The sequence below is a fragment of the Diuraphis noxia genome, unplaced genomic scaffold (assembly GCF_037042655.1).
Source record: "Diuraphis noxia isolate RWA-SAM2 unplaced genomic scaffold, SU_Dnox_SAM2 contig0003, whole genome shotgun sequence".
Lineage (NCBI taxonomy): Eukaryota > Metazoa > Arthropoda > Insecta > Hemiptera > Aphididae > Diuraphis > Diuraphis noxia.
The window spans coordinates 23,285,719-23,294,492 of record NW_028301713.1 but is presented as its reverse complement, the minus strand read 5'-3'; the positions used below and the strand labels follow the sequence as shown (position 1 = coordinate 23,294,492).

Below are 8,774 nucleotides of genomic sequence, written 5' to 3'. Positions count from 1 at the left end.
TACACGAAATTTATGCTATCCATTTCAAACAGTCATATCCCATAAAGATTAAATTGTTTGATCAATTTTCAAACAATCAAAAAATTTCATTTTTGATCAATTTTTTTTGCTATATACCTACCTACTTAATATTTAATAATATTATGGATGTGGTCCTAATTTGTGAAACATAGTTTTTATTTTAATACATTATGGTGTAGGGTAAACATTATGATGTTTAAGAGTCTTGCAAACAAAGATTAGCAAATTTTGTCTATGTCAAACGCAACAAAAGTTATTTTAATCAATTTTGTTACATACCTTTAATATCTACTAAATACTTAATAGTATTTAATAGATGCTAGCATGTGCCAATATATAATGTTTCATTTGTAACACGTAAATTTACAGGTATGAAATAACTACCTATACGATATTTTATTGGATCTCGTTCATAAGGTAGTAAAGTCTAAAACTTTAATAAGTTATACGTTTACAAATGGATACAATTATTGGGCAAAAATTATATCAGGTATATCTAATAAATATATGGTAGCATATATTTAAAATATTAAAATATAATTTTTTTAGAAAAAAATGTTATTTTACGACAGCGTTGTGTAAAAGAAATATTTTAAAAATTATCAATATGGGGTGGGCATGATTGGTGACATTCTAAATCATCATGTATAGTGTATATAAATATTATATTGTTAACAAATTAACGTCATAATATTCGAAGGCATAATTTTTCAGTTATAATAGTTAATGTTTAAGTAGAGCCTATACCAACGTACCATAATGATATTACCTACCATTGTAAACAATTAGTGCTGTGGATAAACAAAATTAACAATAATTAATAAATAACATATCGCATTTATTCTAATAAATCTAAAAAAAATAAGTTTTTCAGTCATTATAATTTCATTATTTCAATAAAATGATCAAACAGAAGTGTTTAAAGTTTCATATAGTTAATAGTTCCCCAAAAAATATCCCCCATCAAGTTTCCTAGTTATATTATATGGTATATAATATCAATAATAGATATCGACAATTATTTTATACATGACAAAATATTTACATAATATTATGAAAGCCAAAATAACAAAAAACTTAAGGAAGTGTGAATATATAATCATTATATATAGACATTTACTTAAGTCTTTATTTACTATACAATTTTGTATATCAAAATGTCGCTCTACCTAGGTACTCACTTTATTGGGCTACTATAAGAAATATAAAATAATAAGTCGTTATGTGTGTCAAGTAAAACAAACAAGTTTAAAGCAGTAATTATATGCTAAGAAAATACAGAAGTCAAATTTATTTTATTCTCCTTAATATTCGAGTTAACCTAACCGGAGATATGAGATATATAACAAAATTAGGCTTAGACTCGTTTCAGCAAATAGAGGATATCATACAACGAGAAGTATACTTTCATCAAGGCTACTTTCAAGAGTAACAAAAACGAAGATGTGTATATAGCTTACTCTGCTCTATTTTATTTATGCATACGAGACTTGTAAAACACACGAGACGATACACAAAAACTCTAAATATTTGAAAGAAAAATCTTAAGGAAAATATAATGGTCCCACGCTAAACCAGGAATTGGAAAATTACCAAAGGGGAAAAATTAAGAGATCGAATGATTTTTCAGCAGACCAAATAAATAAAATATTCAGAAAACTGAAAGGCTAGAGTGGATAGGCCATGTGTGAGTGACAGGCAAAGGATTAATTAATACATAAAATCTTGATCTACAAACCCAATGAAAAAATACTCAAGGGCAGGTCTCACCAACGTTGGTCGGATAGAGTAAACAAAGATTTGGAAACCCAAGGAATGGCAAGAATATTGAAGACTTCGATAATTGGGAGTAGTAGTTTAGAGAGCTTAATAGCTTGTAAGTTCCTAAAGAAAACAAATCATTAAAAGACTAATAAATTGATCGCTCCACTCAAAATCTAAATCGAATCAATTTCTTGTGTATTCTGTTACCTACTGACCATAATAATATGTTGTTTGACATTTTGAATTGAATTACCTGCCTATTAAATCTTGGTTTTAGTTTGCAGCTGCTGTTGATCAATAATAATTCAAAAAAAATGTATTACGCCCGACAATGCTTAGTTGTGGCAAAAAATTGTCCTCCAAGCAATATTATTATTATATTCAATATTGTGATTAGGTAATCGTTGTCTTGACTTTAGTCGTTCAACGAAATAGTATTTAAGTGGCACCGCGTGTTTCATATCATTTAAATTGTAACGCTATAACAACTGTTAACTGTTCGATCAATCAGACATCATATCGGGTTTTTTGATTAATGTTTGTAAATTATTTAAAAACAATAATTATTATTGTAATTAATTAGTACAAAGACTAATCAGATATCATATTTTTGTTTGAACCATATATATACAATTATTATTATGCACATCAGTGTGATATTTATTTTGTCTTATGTACGTGTTTTACTGTCATATTCTTCTAGTATTTAATAATAAAGAATTCATTTAACTGTTACAATACCATACCGTCCATACCATCATAATTGTCACAACAAATTTATTTTTAATTGCTTCGATGCATTCGTACCACCACCACGCCTGCACTGCAGTGTCGGACTAATAATTGGACAGAAGGATATTTTTCCTGGTGACTTTTATTTAGTATGTATAATACATTTAGGGCAGGGTTTATATAATTTTTATGAACTTAAAAAAAACTGAAAAATTCATACGATTATAAATATTAAAAATATACTTTAAGAAAATTGCAAACTATAAGTATTTATAATCAAAACAACTTTAGTGACTGAAATAAATAAGGTGATTCTAGTGGTTTCATTTAAAAAACGTGAATTTATTTGAATTGGTAAAGAAGTCTATTTTGCATTGGTCGAATTACACATTTTTTATTTTTTATATATTTTAATAAATTCAATATTAAAAAAAAGCGGGTAAGTCGTGGATGTCGCTCTGCTGTACAGTAGGTTACAAGTGGGTTACTGTAATGGATGGAATTAAATTTGAATCCAATGATATTATATTATTGTATACGAAAAACGATTCTGAGTGGAAACGGTTTATCTGTCTAGGATATATTATAGATTAATAACAATTTTCAGATGTTAGATTTAAAATGAAAAATTTTTATGAATTTTCTAGCTTAAAATAATTTGCGAATTTTTGTGATTTTTATGTATGTTGTCAAAATCTAAAATTTGAACGCTTGTAAAAAAAATTGTGCCTATATATATCTTTTATTGTTCACCTGCTATTGTAAAAATATGTTTGGCGTCTTGTATTTAATTTTAAAATTTTAGATTAAAAAAGAAATTTTTTTATGAATTTCTAGTTTAAAATATTTTGCGAATTTTCGTGATTTTTACGTATGTTGTCAAAATTAAAACTTGAATGTTTGTAAACAAAAAATTATGACTATGTATTTCTTTTATTTTAAATTGCTATTGTAAAAATATGTTAGAAGCCTTGTATTTAATTTTCTATTTAAGATAATTTGAACATTGCCGTATATTTTACGTATTTAGTCAAAATTTGAAATTGAAAGAAAATTCCTATACAAACATTCAGTGAAAATTTCATGTATCTATAGTCATTTTTTTAAAAGTTACATCAAAAACCAAAATCGATTTTATCGAAAACTGATTGTGCGTAAAATTTCCTGTTTTTCCCTTAATTTTTAGTTTGTTTTTCCCGATTATTTAGAAAAATATCAAGAATTTTTTACTTTTAACCCCCCTAAGTACTAACTAGATTCACTTTCTGATCGAACAAGGTACTGAAGTCGAAAATCGAAAAACTTTTACTGCCCTAAAACGTGATGACAGACACAAAAAAATAATAAAAATAAAAAAATAAATACACACATCATGGTAAAATCAATACATTTATCGCTCCGCTCAGAATCTAAAATTGACAAATTTATAAAATGTAAAATATTTATTCTCGTTGAGAATTCGCTAAAATTAAAAAAAAGTGCTTCAAACAATGCAAAGTAATACCAAATCAATTATTTTTTAAATTTTTTAAACCAAACGACTGGAATTTTTTTTTTTTATTAGGGAGAACCCATAGCTACATCGATTATTGGGTGTGAGGTGGTACGGTAGGGGTTTTTTTGTATATTTTAGTTTGTAAATTTTTAAGTTTGTATGATTTTAACACGTGTTTGTACATTTTTTAAATTCAATATTATATTCTGTTTTTGTGTATGGTATAAATTATAATGTTTACTAAGTTAGGGCATAATTTTCTATAAACTTTAAAGTAAGCATACATTTATAGTCTTTAATGAATCACTAAATATATTTAAGACGAAACAAATTTGAGTACCGTTCAAATAGATTTATTATTTTTTTCGTAGTCCGCCACTTATCTCATTACCAATTAGATGATAAAAAAAATATATATTATATTCGTAACCATTTGTATTTACGAGCTCAATATTTTTATTTTTTTATTTTTTATCATCTAATTATTCTAATTGGTAGTGAGATAAGTGGCGGACTTCTAAAAAAACTGGAAATTTTATGCACAATCAGTTTTCGATAAAATCGATTTTGGTTTTTAATGTAACTTTAAAACAAATGACCATAGATACATGAAATTTTCACCAAATGTTTATATAAGTATATTCTATCCATCATGCAGTTTTCAAAAATGTTCGACTTAAATTGAACTATTCATAGGTATTTGCAATTTTCGATCATTATTAGCTTTTTGTAAATTAATATCGATAAAAATTTATTTTTTGGGTAGAAAAGTTTGGAAATTTAATACAATGCTCTTAACATATTGTTACAATAGCAGTTAAAAAATAAAATAAATTCATAGTCACAATATTTTTTTATAAGCATACAAAGTTTGAATTTTGACAACATATACGTAAAAATCACGAAAATTCGTAAAATATTTTACGCTAGAAATTCATAAAAAATTGTTCTTTTATGTCTAAGATTTGAAAATTTAATACAAGGCTCCTAGAATATTTTTACAATAGCAGTTGAGAAATAAAAGAAATACATAGTCACAATTTTTTTATAAGCATACAAAGTTTGAATTTTGACAAAATACGTAAAAATCACAAAAATTCGCAAATTATTTTAAGCTAGAAATTTATAAAAAAATTTCTTTTAAATCTAAGATTTGAAAATGTAATACAAGATTCCTTACAAGTTTGTCAATCTTAATCACAAAAAAAATGACCACCTAAAATTCAAAATAAATTTTTATGAGCATTTGAAATTTAAATTTTTACAACATTGGATTTTCACTGGATTTCACATTTAGCGATTTTCTTATTTTGATGTAACTCTAGAACAAATGACCGCAGATACTTTAAATTTTCACTGAATGTTTATATAGGCATTTTCTATATTATTTGATACAATTTTCAAAATGTTTAGATTTGTTTTGAGCTGTTTACTGACATTTTAATTTTTCAACTTTTTTGGTTTTTTTTTCTATAAATATCGATAAAAATGTATTTGTTGAGTAGAAAAGTTTGAAAATTAAATGCAAGGCTGCTAACATATTTTTACAATAGCAGTTAAAAACTAAAAGAAATATATAGTTAAAAATTTTTTTTTATAAGCATTCAAAGTTTGAATTTTGACAACTTACGTATAAATCACGAAAATTCGTAAATTATTTTATGCTAGAAATTCATAAAAAATTGTTCTTTTATACCTAAGATTTGAAAATTTAAATGTACTTTTGCTGGAGTTCCTCGAATTTCTAAATCATCGACCATCAGATTTGATTCCATATCTTCATAACTAGCTCCGTCCCTTTGGCTTACAAAATTTTGTAAAATGCAACAAGCTTTTATTATTTCATTGGCAAAATCTGGTTCTACTAATAAAGGAGTATATAATTCTATCCATTTGTTGGATGATACCCCAAATGCATACTTGACCGTTTTTCGTGCTCTTGAGAGCCTGTAGTTAAAAACACGCCGCTAAGCCTCATCAGCCAAAAACACATATGGTAATGAAGCTTTCTGTATTAGGTAAGGATGTTGGTTTTTGTATATTTAGTTGTTGAGCATACAGTTTTTTCCCAAAGGTTTTTCCCAACATCAATACAAATAAAACTAAGATTAGCATCATCTACAGCCATCAATAAAATAGAAAAAAATGTTTTGTAGTTAAAATATTATGAGCCGGTGTTTATGGGATTTCTACATCGTATGTGTTTGCCGTCTATCGCACCCAAGCAATTTGGAAAATTTGTACTTTGATAAAATCTATCAGTTATTCCAAGCCATTGCTCAGCTGTAGGTTTTGGCATTTCTGTAGACTGTAGAATTTTCCAAATAATAACACAGGTCTCCCTAACAATTTCCGCAATGGTACTTTTACCAACGTGAAAATCAAATTGTAGTGCTTTGAAACAAGTCCCGGTTGACAAAGACCTGAAAAAGCATATTTTAACAACATTTATATTTATTGCATATTGAAGTGAAATTAAATTATACACTACTTTTCAAAATTATAACTAATTATGAATATCGTCAATTACGAACGTAGGTATCAATTTTTGATAAACTTGTATCAATTTTATCGTTTTTAAAAGGAAAATATGAACTTAATTTTTCATAAACTTTTTTAAGCAATTTCAATTTTTTTTATAAGTTTTTAAAATTCAAATTTTGACAAAATACGTAAAAATCACGAAAATTTGCAAATCATTTAGATTTAAAAATTAATAAAAATTTAAAAACATGGTTCCACGTAGATAAGTAAATAAATTACTTTATTCACAATAATATCATCAAATATACTTAGTAATATCATAGACGGACTGACAGTCTTCACTCAGAATCGTTTTTCGTATACAATGATTATTATGTCATTGAATTTAAACTTAACACCATCCATTCCAGTGGACCATTTGTAACCTACTGTACAGCAGAGTGAAACCCACCTGCCAACCTTTTTATACTTTATACTTAATAATTACCAAATAAATACGATATATTTGTGAACTGTTCATACTGTAGCCAATATAAATAAACAAAATATATTATATTTACATCTTATAAATATAATATAAATAATCATTTTGTTTAATTTAGTACTTAAATAAATTATTTTAATATTTTTATTTAAGCTAAAGATTTAAAAGAAAATAAATGATGAAATGTCCGTGACTATTATACGTATTAATTGGAGCAAAGAAGAAAATTCGACCCTATCTGGTTCAGGTGCATAAAAAAAAGAAATATAATTTTGCTGATATTTTATCATTTTTGAAACCAGTGGCTGAAAAAAAGAAAGTAATTTTTTAGTTTTTTTTTTTTTTTTATCTATTATTCATAGCAACAATTTACATGAATATTTTTAATAAGTATTATTCTATACATATAGCTTTTAATTTTTATGCTCTGAGAAAACCATAGATGCATTGGTTATTTAATTTATGTTTAATTTTATTTTCTAGTAAAAGTAGACGGATGTTACATTTTATGGTTCATTTTTAAAAATTAGTACACATCCATAGATTAATAGATACTTAAAAAAATACAATATCATATTTATCTACCTCTTTATTATAACTAAGTAATACATTATTTTATTTTTTTGTTCAGTACATTTGTAAATTTCGAAGATAATCTCGACGAAAGTGATCAAGGTTAACAATCTTTCGAAGAAATTAACCTGACTGGTGAAACTGAGCAGAATGTAATAGCCTCTACATCCACTTCTAAGTACACTCAGAAAAGTTTTAAAAAAATGCAAAAAACCTGTTATTACTCCATTCCAAAATAAGTTACTGAATTATTTAGATGGAAAGGGAGTGTAATGTTCCGGATAAACATTTTTTATTGTCTTTATTACCAGACTACAAAAAACTTAACGATTCACAGAAATTAGATTTTCACATTCATGCACTTAATTTTTTTTTTTAATCCACAGAAATTTCATAATATTAGTTCATCTTCTTCAACCTATCAACCAGCAAAGGTATATCACAACGATAACTCATAAAGATTTACCTCCATATCCTCAGCCTCAAGTGTATTTGCCTACACCTCAACCTTGATTGTCACAATATCAACAAGAAACATCAAATGCCTCAAATCCCACATTTTCAATAACTAATATATCATCTATTTTCCCTTCAAATACCTCCTCAAATTAATAAATTAAAAAAATGGTTTATACATCTCAGTTTATATATTATAAAAAACAAATTATATACATACAGGGATTTAATTTTTTTTATACTATTACAAATAAATATAAAATAATTTATTACAATTATAATAAAATACTACTTCTAATTATTTAGTGATTGTTTATAAAATACCTATTATTAATAATATATTCGATATGTATAATATGAAGTATAGGTACAACATAATACATATTATTATTATCTACGATACTTAAAAGAAAATTATTTCTTACCTTATAGTAATTGTAAGTCTTTCTTCAAGGCATATTAGATTCCTTATATTGGTATGCTGCTTTGTTAAAAGAGGACGAATTGTTTCCAATAACTAATCAAAAGAAATTAGCGACATTCGATAATATTCAAAAAAATTTTTAGGAAATTTTTGAATTGAACTATAAAAGTTTTCGAACAAATATTCTGCCTCATTTTTTTGGTTGAGTGGATGTACCAAAATTGTCTTGACGTAATCAGTGAAGTAGGTTCGTCTAATTCACCCGATGCTTCCGCATCGCAAATAATATTTAAAAGAGCACTCATAGTGAAAAAAATCGACTGCACTTTTCGTAAGCAAAA

The 8,774-nt window shown here is 26.0% G+C and overlaps 1 pseudogene; it reads left to right on the top strand.

Moving 5' to 3' along the window:
* Nucleotides 1-7,136: 7,136 nt before the first annotated feature.
* On the top strand, nt 7,137-8,225 carry LOC149057062 (uncharacterized; annotated as a pseudogene).
* The last annotated feature ends 549 nt before the right edge of the window (nt 8,226-8,774 follow it).